Source organism: Typopeltis vanoorti, chromosome 11, assembly GCF_054136105.1.
Source record: "Typopeltis vanoorti isolate ZY-2024b chromosome 11, IOZ_Tvanoo_1.0, whole genome shotgun sequence".
Lineage (NCBI taxonomy): Eukaryota > Metazoa > Arthropoda > Arachnida > Uropygi > Thelyphonidae > Typopeltis > Typopeltis vanoorti.
Window position 1 is genome coordinate 123,936,765 of NC_143559.1, and position 14,837 is coordinate 123,951,601.

Genomic DNA, 14,837 nt, shown 5'->3' on the forward strand with positions numbered 1-14,837 from the left:
AGCTTTTAAAAAAAAAAAAAAAAAAGCCGTATTTTACACAAAAACTTTTATTAATACAGCTTGTGTACAAATTCCAATCAAAACGTATTAGAGGACAATCAACATGGTTATCATTTTTAAACAAATATTTCATGATCTAAACATGAAATATTTACACATAATCAACTGTTAATTTATCTTACATAAGAAAAACATTTTTTAACCATCAAAATATAATAAGAATGAAATCGTTTATAATCTTTTATAAAACATTTGATTGGCTACAGAAGGGAGAATTTTTTTTCAAAAAAAAAAAAAAAAATTTTATTTTGAAAAAATAAAAAAATAAACAAGAACAAGGGGCTCACAAATTTGAGAAAAATTTAACAAAGGGCCCCCGTGATCCCCTTATAGCTCACCACTGCTTATAATACACAACAATGCACAGTTCCAAAGCATGTAAGGAATAGAGGAAGATGATAAAGCATTGGTTCAATATATTAGATTTGGATGTAAGGCTGTCAAACCTGCTTTAGTTCTTACAAGATTAGAGGAATCAGGAGAAATAGTGGTTAGTTTAGCAGGAACAACACTCATGAAAGTGCCTATTTTTTTTTTAAATAAAAAGCATAATACAGAAACAGAGCACCTATTAGAAAGTGACTGGAGGAAGTCTGTGTGAAAAGAGTCACCTATTAAGTAGATTTTTCCTCTTCTGTACACAAAACCAAGAATTCGTATGGGATTTTAGGTACATATACCAGCCCAAATGTGAGAACAATATTCTAAGGTTAATAGGATTTAAGATTTATAAAAGTGTTAGGAGTTCAGCAGAAGTGTGGTGTGGAGCACAATTTTTTAATGCAATTGGAGGGATGTCATCTAGACCAGGAGATTTATTGTATTCAAGACTACTGAGATTTCTTTTCTTCTTATATTCTTCTGATGAATTATCAGAAAAGGAAGAGCTTTGAGCAGTTCATGACAGTGTAGGAGATTATTTAGCCTTGGTCATCTAAACAAGCAAACTGGTGTCAAAAGTTCTACCTTATCTTCAGATGATGTTGCCATGGTACCATTGAAAAGTGAAAAAGAGAGAGATGTGGAAACGAGGAATTACACAAATAATACCAAAGACCCTTAGCAAGGGACCAGCAGGCATGAATGACAGCAAAATAGCTTATTGCATTTTGGCCCTTACAAAATCTGCTTTGGATTTGTTGATTTTCTTACACATGTTTTGGGCTGTAATACAGTACAAGAGAAATAGTTTTTGACATACATACAGGAGCTTTTGAGAGTCATTGAATACATAATACTTTTTTTTTTTTTATGATGGATAGCAAAGGCACAATTTTGAAAGAATGAAAAACAGTGCTTGGATAGAGGTCAGGGATTTGCAGTGGGAATGAGGATCCTCACATTTTAGTAAGGATTATTTCAGTTATTTGGTGAGGGCAGGCGTTTGGATCAGGAGAGCAAAAACAGTAATGAAACTGTGAACTTTTCCAAAGGGGAGAGAAATCCCACAGGTCATCTTATTTGGAACTGTTGCAGTACCATAAGGTATGATGCAGTGACTGGTTGGGAGGAGATCGATCTGTTGAAAAGGAGACATAGATAATATTATGATCAGAATAATATGAGGAGAACAAACAGTGTATCAGAATAACATCAAAAAAGTACAGTGTTGAAGAATAATGGATTATCTGGCACATTCCTGTTGGAAGGGTAATAATCTGGGTTAGATCAGAGCTAACATTAAATGATTAAGATTTTCTTTGTATATAATTATTAAAAAGAAAAGCTTTGCATAAAGTAACTACAGGCGGTCCCCGAGTTATAGACGATCTGACTAACGGCGTTTGGTACTTATGAAAGGGCTCCCAAGGCTCCTTCCCTATAAGGATAATTAATAATTAAATTAATAATTTGGGAACTAGTTTCTTTTGCACATGTAAACAAACCTCACTTTGCTACATTATTAAAGCAGCTCTTTCCGCTATTTGGAAGTAAGGGCCTGGGTTACACCATGTTTGAAGATTGGTTCTTGAACTGTTTTATTCCTGCTGTGGAACGTTATTGTTCGGAAAAGAAAATTCCCTTTAAAATTCTGCTTATGCTGGACAATGTTCCTGGATATCCAACATTTTTAGACGACCTTCATCCTAATGTAAAGGTCATATGTTTACCACCCAACACTACATTGATACTACAGTCAATGGACCAGGGAGTCATTTCTGCATTTAAGGCTTATTACTTATGGCATACATTCCCGCAAGCAGTCAGCGCTATGGAAGATGATATGATGTCCTGAAAGAGTTCTAGAAGAATTATATCATTCACGATGCCATCAAAAACATTGCTGATTCTTGGGAGGAAGTGAAGCAATCAACAATTAAAAGAGTGTGGAACAAACTATGCTCTCAATTCTGTGATGATTTTCATGGCTTCACAGAAAAAAGAAGACATTGCCAAAGCCAGAAAAGCTGGGTGGATAGTGGCAATGCACTGCAATTGGACATCAATGAAAATGATGTCATTGACTTACTAGAGTCCCATTCACAAGAATTAACCAATGAAGACCTTATGGAGATAGAGAAGCAGCTGATAAAAACACAAAGAATCAGAAGATCAAGAACCAAGAAAGTTTACAAAAGAATTAGCTGAAGCCTTTCATCTCATTGAAGCAGGATTTTCTAAGCATGAGGAGCATCACTGAGCAGTTTACAAAGGTTTACCATGCAGTTAGTGAGAACATTAACTACTACAAGGCCATTTATGATTTAAAAAAAGAAAACGGCTGTGCAAACAACTCTAGATACCTTTTTCAAGAAATCGATCAGTGGTAAGCTCCCCTTCTCCAGCAAGAGAATCAAATCCTGATTCTCCAGCACCTGCTTCATACTCTCCAGCACCATCTCCATCTTCCAGTTAATGTAAGCCTTCTTGCTTCAAAAATGCCTGTTCCAGTAAGCAAGACTTTGATGCAAAATTAGGGTGTGTTAACCTTCAATATTCGTTTTGAAATTTCTCCTATTTAAACTTTTTGTATGAGTTTATTTTTATGTTCTGTTTGTTTGAATTAAAAGAAAGAGCACGACAGTTTCTGTACAGTACAGGGGTATTATTATTTTAAAAAAAAATTTTTTTTACAGTATTACACTGTATTATTATTGCCACATATGAGCCATTATAGTATTATTATTACCGTATATGTGCTGTTCATCAGGATCCAAGTTACATACAAATCCAACTTAAAGACGTTCTTAGGAATGTATCTTGTTCATAACCCAGGGACTGCTTGTACTTTCTTATCATATAATTATAATTTCATTAAAAAGAAAAAGAAAAAAAAATCAAAGGGAAAAAAAAGATTATATTCTTATCATAATATACTGTCAGATACTTGTTCAGATCCAAAACTTGGTAGCAATGATTAAAAAAAAAAGGGGCCAAATTAAAATATTACTACATGATTCATCACTATATATAACTAAACCGTAACCATTACTAAAATGGTCACACTTTGAATATAGAATTTGTAGCAGTGCTGATATCAAATGCTTTTATGAACATGCATTTAATTTCTAATGTTTTCTTTAAACTGATGTAGCAGTATATAGTGCAAAACTCGGAAGGAATTTTTTAATGCCATATGTGGAAACCTCATTTTAAATCACACTTTGAATCACATTTAAATCACATGTTTTGACTTACAAAACCCGACAAGTTTTGTAAGTCAAATGACTTACAAAACTTGTCGGGTTTTATTTCTTTATTGTGCTTTTAACTTAATAAAAAAATGTGGTCCATTACCGGAATATGCCTCATGAACTTCTAAACCACAGAAACCTCCACTTACAATGTAAACTTAATTATGCATTAGTACTATCATAGTATTCTGCATACATGAGGGTATATATATATATATATATATATATATATATATAAATAAATGAATTTGATCACAAAAGAAACGAAGATATTATGAAAGAATTAAACCAAGAACCAGTAATAGAAAAAAATTAAAAAATATAAACATAAATGGATGGAACACGTTCAAAGAATGAAAACAGAAAGATTACCAAAACAAGCCTTAAAGTACAAGCCATTAGGAAAAAGAAAACCAGGACGTCCTCTTAAACGATTCAACGGTGACTTCTAAGGCCGGAACAAGCCATGCTAGGCCTAAATCCTTGATACGTATGATGATGATGATGATATATATATATATCAGGAATTGATGAATATAATTAATTCATATAATTTTTGTAGTTCTTCATGATGTTCTCTTCCAGTCAAGGAAGTATCTTCATAGTATATTCTTAATATAATTATGCACACTGATAGAATATTGTCATTTAATTTAAAATAAAATTATGATTTTCATATAAGATATTGAAGCATGAAGGTACACTGCAGTATTCATAAGCTGTTTATTCATTTGTGGAAATGTATAATCTGGTTTAATCAACCCTGCCAAAAGAGAAAAGGCAAGTGCTGAATGGCAGGAGGTTATTAACCCATAATATTGAAAAAAGCACTTCTGTTTACATGACTTCATATATAACTCATCCATAAATCACATACACTAGTCAGAAACAGTGGATGTCAATTGCAGCAAATAATTGATACTACCCTATCTCAAAGAAAACCATCTTGGTAAGTAGATGTTGTGATTAGTGAGCAATGGGAAAAGGTTCTTTCCTCCCCACACACACAAACTTTCTAAATCATTGCTTTATGTTATTTAAACAATATGTGCTATCAGTGACCATAATTTAATAAAGATTATGTAAAAAAAAATATATGAACTTATCTTCTTCATTGTTAAAACACAATGAAAAATTTAACAAAAAAAAAAGTTAATGATTTATTTTATTTTCTGGAAAACTGTGTGTGTGTGTGTGGAGGGAGCAACAATATCTACTTATTTCTGTTTTTTGCATTCCACATAAGACATCCCAAATATGAGAAATTTGAATAATTCAAACTGTGCAACTCTATGAGGTCAAAAGTCTCTGCAATAGCATAACCTTGATAAAAAGAATTAATATCATATCACAGGATCTATGACTTATCTGTCATTCTAATAAAAATCCAATGTCAAAGAGCACCAAAAACGATTAAGATAAGGTAAATGCAAGTTTTATAAAAAATCAAACAGAATAAAAAAAATAATAATAATTAAAAATAATGAGAAGAATCTATATATGGCCTTTTTCTACCAAGACAAGTAAGAAAGGCAATGTGAAGTAGCATGTTTTCTTTTCCGCAGAAACTTGGGTTTTTCGTCATGCATACAGTGAAGTGGTTCAAAGAACATATGCAACTAATAAAGTACAATTACTGGGTGACAGATGAGCACAGTGTGTAGATGGTGGAATACACAAGTTGAGTGGTTGAATGCTGAATACTGAGTCTTTGGACTACAATAAAGATGTCACACAATAACCTGCTAAAAAGTTTAGCAGAGTATGGGCAAAGATAGCACTAACCGCAAAAGGGAAAGTACATGAAAATATCCACTAACACTGTTCTCCAAAGGGTGTAGATGTATCTTTCAGTACTGATTTTTGGAATTTTTCTGTGGGAGGGTGAATCCCACTCTAATCCATCATCGAAATTTGAGTGCATGGTTATCAATGATTGTAGCAGAATTACAGAGAGAGTTTGGCAGATAACAGCCGTCACATCCTGATTCTAAATTTAAACATTTGTACCAAAATTTGAAAGTGTGCTATGGTCAGTTCTTCCGAGATACAGGTTTAAAAACTCAAATTTCCAGAAAAAAAAAAAAAAAATCCTGGCTTATGCCAGATATGAACTTAGAAACTGACCAAAATAAAAGCTGGTTCCTGAAAACAGCACACTCCTTCAAGAGAGTGGTGAATGAGAAAAACCAATATTACTAAATAACAATAAAGATGTCACACAATAACCTGCTAAAAAGTTTAGCAGAGTATGGGCAAAGATAGCACTAACCGCAAAAGGGAAAGTACATGAAAATATCCACTAACACTGTTCTCCAAAGGGTGTAGATGTATCTTTCAGTACTGATTTTTGGAATTTTTCTGTGGGAGGGTGAATCCCACTCTAATCCATCATCGAAATTTGAGTGCATGGTTATCAATGATTTTAGCAGAATTACAGAGAGAGTTTGGCAGATAACAGCCGTCACATCCTGATTCTAAATTTAAACATTTGTACCAAAATTTGAAAGTGTGCTATGGTCAGTTCTTCCGAGATACAGGTTTAAAAACTCAAATTTCCAGAAAAAAAAAAAAAAAATCCTGGCTTATGCCAGATATGAACTTAGAAACTGACCAAAATAAAAGCTGGTTCCTGAAAACAGCACACTCCTTCAAGAGAGTGGTGAATGAGAAAAACCAATATTACTAAATAACTTAAGGAATTCATAACGTATACTGGAACATAAATTAAAATGAACTTTAATATATACTTCCTATATTTCAGCAATGTCACGTTGCCATCTTCATGGGAACATAAGATTAAGACACATGCAAGCAGGCACTAAAAACAGCAAATGAGGTCGAAGAGAGAAAACTACTGTTTTTCCTAAAGTCCTGATGGTGCCCCCAAGCAAGCTATATTAGGTATTCTTAGCCATTGGGATGAAGTTCTCAAGATGTACATCTCTCAAATTTGGGGCAGTCTCATGCGTCCAAATTTGTTGAGGTTTGGCATGTTTTTTTTTTTTTTTTTTTAGGGCTGAGGCTGATTCTATGAATAGTCTTTCAAATTTAAACTTGCTGCATGTATATTACTGTGGCTTTCTTCCTTCCACCGTATTCTGTGGCATGTATCCAGAGCATGGTCTGCAAGCCCAGAGTGGCTGTACTGATGAAACCGGATGCAGTCTTTGTGTTCCGAAATTCTGATATTCGCTCTCCTGCCTGTTTGGCTAGGACAGCTCAACTGCAAAGGACCTGGTATATACCAGGTAGGTCTAGGGGAAGAGGTTGGTCTTTAGTGGTTTAAACATGACTTGACCTCTTGTTACAGACCATATAGAAAATTGGCATCCCTTATCTGCTCCACTAAAGACCAACCACTTCCCCTAGACCTACCTGGCATATACCAGATCCCTTGCAGTTGTAAGCTGTCCTACTTTGGCCAAACAGGCAGGACAGCGAATATCAGAATTTCAGAACATAAAGACTACATTCAGTTTCACCAGTACAGCCACTCTGAGCTTGTAGACCATGCTCTGGATACAAGCCACAGAATACGGTGGAAGGAAGAAAGCCACAGTAATACACGCAGCAAGTTTAAATTTGAAAGACTATTCATAGAATCAGCCTCAGCCCTAAAAAAACATGCCAAACCTCAACAAATTTGGATGCATGAGACTGCCCCAAATTTGGGAGACTTACATCTTGAGAACTTCAGCCCAACGGCCAAGAATACCTAATATAGCCAGCTAGGGGACACCATCAGGACTTTAGGAAAAACAGTAGTTTTCTCTCTTCGACTTCATTTACTGTTTTTGGTGCCTGCGTGCACGTCTTAATCTTATGTTCCCATGAAGATGGCAACGTGACGTTACCGAAATATAGGAAGTATATATATTAAAGTTCATTTTAATTTATATTCCAGTATACGTTGTGAATTCTTTAAGTTATTTAGTAATCAAGTGCAACCAAAGTATAAGTTTTTCTACGAGAAAACCAATATTACGACTCATTTTACAAGCAAGCATGCAAACAGTATCAATAGCAAGTAATGTTTGAAATAGATCAAGAATATTATGCATATGTGATTTATGTTGCATCATGATGACTAACACTGCAACACAAAGAATGATCAAGAAGAGTGTGTCTAGATTTTTTGAAGAAAAATCATCAAATCTGATTTAATATCAATCAGTGATATTACATCTGGTTTGGTCTTGGTGTAATTTGGTATCACAGCCCTAAAAAACTTATTTACTGGGTTGAGACATTTATAGAGTCAGGGAAACTAGATCATAATGGGAAGAATGTGCAGTAAGATATTTAAAGGGAATAATGGTGTAAAAATGTGAATGGTTATCAATCTGGTGAGGGGGTGGACCTCTGTGCGTTGGGTTTAGACTCCGAGTGCATGTGTGGAAACAGTAAAGAGAAAGTTGCTCAACTGGGCCAAGCAAATTGTGGATATAAGTACACAAAAAGGGAAGAGGTAGCTTGTTAGGTTTCCACACAAATGCTATGAGTATTGGGCAAAAGGGTTGGGTTTGTCGCAATTAATGAAACCTGGCTCCCAAAGTCAGTAATTGGAATTGGGCATACAGGGTATGACATTTTTAGGAAACACAGAAGTCACAAAAAAAGGTGTGCTTTTGTATAATTTGAGTGTCTGTCTCAGATCACGAAAGATTCCACAGGAATGGAAAGAAGATATGAGTCTGTGTAAAACAGTGGTGCAGAAACAGATGTGTCTAACCACTGAGATATCAGCATCTCTCAAATGGTAGTAAAGATTTCAGAGTAGCTGGCAAGAACTCATACAAAGAAATGGGTTGAGAGACAACATATACTTTGCAAGAACAACATGAGCTTACTAAAAAGAAGTCACATCTGAGCAATTTGTTCATATTTTATAATAATGTTTATAGTTAAGTTGGATCAAGAGAACGAATACACTGTGAAAATGTTGGACTTTGCTGAGGCATCTGACAGAATACCACATGAAAATCTGTTGCATAAATAAACTGGAGAATATAGGATTGGAACAAACTATTTACTTGGGTAAGCAGATAGCTCACAGAAAGGTATCAAAGTGGCATATGGCGGAGGAGAGAGTGAATCTGCCGGATTTAAGATGACCAGATATGAACCCGAGCAATCAGTCCTTGGACTATTGTTGTTCAATCTATACATTAATGATATTGAGACAGATGTTCAGTTGTTTGCTGATGATTCAAAGATAAACAGGGCAATCTGGTATGCTAGTGATATACACTTACAGAATGATTTGAATATGCTGGAACTGCAGGCAAATAATAATGGCTATCAGTTCAATGTTATTATGTGTAAAGTTCTGTACTTTAAGAAAGAGACAATAGCTAAATTACTTTCTCTATATGTGAATGGAACAATATGCCTGTTGGTAACCCTTGTATAACGCGGTACTTATACGACGTGGTTTCGATATAACGCAGTCTACAAATTGTAGTAACGCTTGTTCAACGCAGTACTTATACAAAGAGGTTTCAATAAAAACACAGTCTACAAATTGTAGTAACCCTTATTCTTTTCATATATATTTCACTGTGACTTAAAAATCAAATTTTATCTTCGTTAAATTTGGGTCTGCCGGTATCACGTATGTAGTTATAAGTAGCGAATTTATATTAGGGAAAATATCCTTTAGCACACACGTACATCAATTGTTTACCATATAAAAATTTTATTGTTGATAATTCTCTTCATTTTCTGCCAGGAAAGCGCATTAAAAATCATAAGTGTGTTAATCTCTAGCTGAGCACTTTATTTTCTAGCGAGTTATATACAATAACTAATGCTTTTTTAGTAAAAATTTAATTTTTATAGTAATGGCCACTTAGAGGGCTTTTGTGATATGGTTGAAAATGAAATTAGTGAATTAATTGATGAGGAAATAGAATTAAATTAGGAGGAACTGGTACAATTAATAGATGATGTTGAACCAAATGGCAGGGAAAGTTCTGCCGAAGATTCTGATTGTGATGAATCTGTTAAAGAATTCAGTTTAAAGAAATTAGCAGAAGGATTGGACTTGGCAAGAAAGTTAGGGCGTTATTTTACGGATAATGATCCCTCAATGGAGTGCTCCGGAAAATTCACAAGACAATTGGATATTTGTTTAGTTCCATATTATGGACTTCATAAAAAATTGCAAGCAACTTGGCTAAATGCCGGGCCAGTTTATATGTGGGACTATCTATGCTATTGACTATGGGGCGTAGGGGAATATTAGTTTTGTGGATTTTTGGTAATCCATAAATACGGGATGGTTTAACATGAACTGGTTTTATTTTCCTGATGATTTCTTTGGGCAACGATGTCACTTTTTTCAGTAATTTTCGGACTTTTTTTTTGAGACATAGCAGGGTCTCAATGTATAATTTGATACGTGGAACTGTCACATATGAAATCTTGCATTTTTCTGCTATACTCTTCTTGATTCATGATAACTGTTGCATATCCATTATCGGCTTTTGTAATAATAATATTTTTATTATTATATAACTTTTTAGGGCAGTTATTTGCTTACGTGGCATATTGCTTTTTGGAGGTTTAGCCTTGTTTAGAATACTTGCTATATCTAGTCGCACATTATTGGCCATTGCTGGCGGAAGATCATGGATACCCCATTCTACTTTCATAATAATTTCTAGTTTAGGAATTTTTTTGGGCGTGACGGCAAAGTTATGTCCTAGACTGAGAGCGTTCTTGGCATCTTCAGTGAGTGTTTTCGACAATAGGTTTACAACCACGTGGTCTTGTCGAAGTTGCAGTCAGAACTTTGTATGTTGGCGCTGTTGTAGGAGTTCATATTTCTTTAGGTGTTTGCTTTTTACTTTTGTGAATTATTCTTTTGCTGCAACTTCGGAGATGTGCTGTAGGACATTATGAGCAAACAGGAAGATCAGTGAACATCCGCTTGGAAGAACATGAAAGATACATTCGCTACTATTACTATGGCAAGTCGGGACTGGCAGACCACGCTTTGGACTCTTCTTCACACAGGATTAGATGGAGGAAAACGAATGTGCTATTTAGGAGTTGTTATAGATCTGAAATATTATTTTTTGAGTCAGCAATGGCTTTGAAGAATTCTCCCAACCTTAGCAAACATAGTTGCATTAATTTGCCAAAAATTTGGGAGACGGTTATCCTAAGAAAAACTCTGGGATAGCTGCTGCCTTTTTTTTTTTTTTTTTCTGTAGAGGGCGCCAAAAATAGGACTTGAGATCTTTTGTCTTTTGCAATTATATAGTTTCACTCACTCACTGTCATGTATACAAGTGTGTTGTGCTCTGATGATGCCGAGTTGAAAATCAGCGAAATATAAGGTTAATAATCCTTTCTTTTAGGCTTGCACGGTGATCCGAATGCATTTTTGGAAATTATGGAGACAACTACCGTGTTTGAATAAAAACTTTAGTTTACTATTACTAAAATTTTACAATTCGACGTTTCGACCTTTATGTCAAGGTCATCTTCTGGAGCGTACAAATATACACAGGAAACAAGCTATACTACAATCATACTGGTTCGTTAAAGACACTGACTAACCGCTACCACAATTGTTGGCCTGACCTCTGGGGAAAAAAAAAAAAAAAAAATTATACATCAACGCTAGAGTCCCATTATTTGTGTTGTCTACTATATACATATATTAACATCATTCCAGCCAGTTGGAGTTGAATGGTTTCTAATAATAGCAGATTGGCTAGAGTCCTGACTTATGTTGAATCTTTCAAATTAGGTTGGCGGAATGTGTGCCATCCAGATCCTTGGAATTTTCATACCATCTTTATTGTTGATATTTGGGTGGTTTATCAGGATTTCGCAGGATTCTTTAAATTTTCTTTCGTACTATGTTTTTGTGCAGTGTAAGGAGCAGGTGCTTTTCCAGTTTTCCAACATTATAACCTCAATGCCACCTTTAAACCACCCACTAAACTTAAAACCATATTCAGCTCCTCTAAGGATCCTCTCCTCCCATTAGCACATCCTGGAGTCTATTGCATCCGCTGCACCTGTAACTTACCGTACATTGGTGAAACAGGACGGACAATCCCTATACGCAAAAAAGAACACATTAGACACATTAAATATAACCATTATGGTGAAGCAGGCCTCTCAGACCACGCACTCAACACTTTACACCAAATCAACTGGAAAAGCACCTGCTCCTTACACTGCACAAAAACATGGTACGAAAGAAAATTTAAAGAATCCTGCAAAATCCTGATAAACCACCCAAATATCAACAATAAAGATGGTATGAAAATTCCAAAGATCTGGATGGCACACATTCAGCCAACCTAATTTGAAAGATTCAACATAAGTCAGGACTCTAGCCAATCTGCTATTATTAGAAACCATTCAACTCCAACTGGCTGGAATGATGTTAATATATGTATATAGTAGACAACACAAATAATAGGACTCTAGCGTTGATGTATAATTTTTTTTTTTTTTTTTTTTTTCCACCAGAGGTCAGGCCAACAGTTGTGGTAGCGGTTAGTCAGTGTCTTTAACGAACCAGTATGATTGTAGTATAGCTTGTTTCCTGTGTATATTTGTACGCTCCAGAAGATGACCTTGACATAAAGGTCGAAACGTCGAATTGTAAAATTTTAGTAATAGTAAACTAAAGTTTTTATTCAAACACGGTAGTTGTCTCCATAATTTCCAAAAATGCATAAGGTTAATAAAACATCTTTGTGATAAAAGTGTGTGTGTGGTGTTGTTAATACCGTGAAAAATAGGTCATGAATAACCATCAACACCTAAGCTTATCTGTTAGATTAACATTTATATATTCAAGTCTACTGTTCAATACTGAAAGTTACTAATACAGTCTTAGATAAGCTCTATATATACATCCTTGAATATTAATAATGACAGGATCGTTGAGAATATATTTCTGGCACTTATGCCTCAATAATGAATTTAATTACTGTAGTTATAGAAAATTTGAAATAAATCTAGATCTAAATAATTCAATAGCAAGCCTCTTATGATTTATATATATTTATTATGGTTATTATTTTAATCGGAAATTCTAAAGGTAGGCATCTGAATGTTTCTGGCAGTTGAGATTTAAAAAGCTGATAAAAAGTGACATTATTAAAGAATCACCCCTGGGGGGGACTGCTATTTTGTACGCACCATTCTGTTCGGCTGAACTTCATTAATTCAATCACTGATAAGATATAAACAAAGATGAGCAAATACAACTTGGCACAACAAATGCCAGACCAGAAGATCAGAAGTTAAAGAAGAGAAGGCAATGATGTCTCTACTTAATACTCTGATCAAATAATGACTAGATGGGCTATTGGACTATGAACCAGTTCATTAGAATTTCGAGGGAATAAAATTTTACCAAAAATAATATGATATAGAACGTCAGCTGTGAGAGCAGATCAGCAGCAAATAATGTATAGATGGTATATCATCACTCTCCTAAGGAAAGTTGCTACATTAACCACTAAATAAACTTATAATCTCAATGCCTCTGTTTAATTTTTTTTCCTCTTACCATGAAAAAAAGTTAACAGTTATAAACAGATAAATGTATCTCAAATTTGGTTTATAAATCAGATGATGTTAAAGTTCCAGTATTAGTTTTGCCTATTCATGAGCACCACAAGAAATCCACAGAAGTGCAATTATTAATAATTTTGATTATACAATACAAAATCATTTTATATATTTAAAAATGAAATTTTAAAGAAATCCTCTAATTCCATTTATTCTCAAGGCATAGCTAACTTTCTGAAGACAGTTAGGTGGACAGCCAGTCAGCCTTTACTGATGAGCTCAAGCTATCAAGAAAGAAAGGATTTCAGGAAAGAGTATGAAAAACAACTACTGCCATCTCGTGGTCCCAAACTCATACTCATATATCATTTTGAATAGTATGAGTTCTACAGTAGTTCTGCAGAATTCAGGATTAAAAACCTGACTTTCTGGAAGAAATAATGCTACTTGCCAATGCCAATAATTGAATAATCTGGGAGACAACTGAGAAAGTCCTAGAAACATTAAGTTATAGGTCAATTCTAGTTGCAAGACTAGAAATGAACCTATAATATAATAGAGTTTCTTAGGTGCAGAATGAGACTATGAAGCAAACAGAGAGCTACACAGACACTAAGAAACTTGTAATTGTTGAGTTACATTTTAAGAATTAACTTCAAACTTCAAAATAATTTGAAATTTATTCATTTTAATGCATGCAATCTCAAAGTTCAGACTCATCATGGGAGGCTAAGACAATCTCATCCATACAATACTTATTATACATCTTAATGAATGTATTCACTGACAAAGCACTCAAAAACATTCTGGCAATCAATTCCACTCATTCACCACTCTCCAAGTGAATAATCTCGTTCTGAGGCCTTTACTAACTGCAATCTTGATAAATTTGCAGATATGAACTCTCATTCTTTCCCTTTAGCCAAACACTGAAAAAATAAATAAATAAATAAATAAAAATAAGCCTCAGTATCAGTCCTATATGACTATTTTAATAACAAGTTTCTATCACATCTCCCTCTTTTTCACCTACAAACCACTTCTGCAACTCACAAATTCTCAATCTATTATTGTGAGAAGAATTCTGTGAGCCATTCACCATCTTGGTCACTTTTCTGTGGATACTCTCCATAACTTCATCTCCCCTAAAAAAATCTAAGTGACCAGACATGTGCACAGTAATCCAGATATACATCAAAGCATATTCAAGGGAAATGCTAACTTCATTATTACTGCATGTTAGTATGTTCTTCAATAACTAAGTAATCCTATCAGCTGCCTTAGCCATTTTTGCATGTCCTCAATTGCCTATATCAACATAACCAATCTCCCCAGGTTCATCACTTTCCTAGAGTTACAGTTCCAACAAATGTGCTACATGGCTTGTAATCTTTTCTTCCCAAAATGCATAACTTTATATACTTTTACACATTACCTTCTGCTCATACTGTCAGAGTATTTATATCATTCTGAAGACTTTCTACATTGCCTTGAGAACTCTCACTACCCAATTCTGCATCATCAGGAGAGCACTCAATGTTGCCTTTCTTATCGAATTAAAGAAATTATTCAATAGAAATATTGAGCATT

At 34.5% G+C, this 14,837-nt stretch overlaps 1 protein-coding gene across 1 annotated transcript in view; it reads right to left on the minus strand.

The window, feature by feature from the left end:
• The window catches only part of Nf1 (neurofibromin 1), a 1,119,557-nt gene that overhangs the window by 857,638 nt on the left and 247,082 nt on the right, over positions 1-14,837 (minus strand). The gene's annotated exons all lie outside the window — the stretch shown is intronic.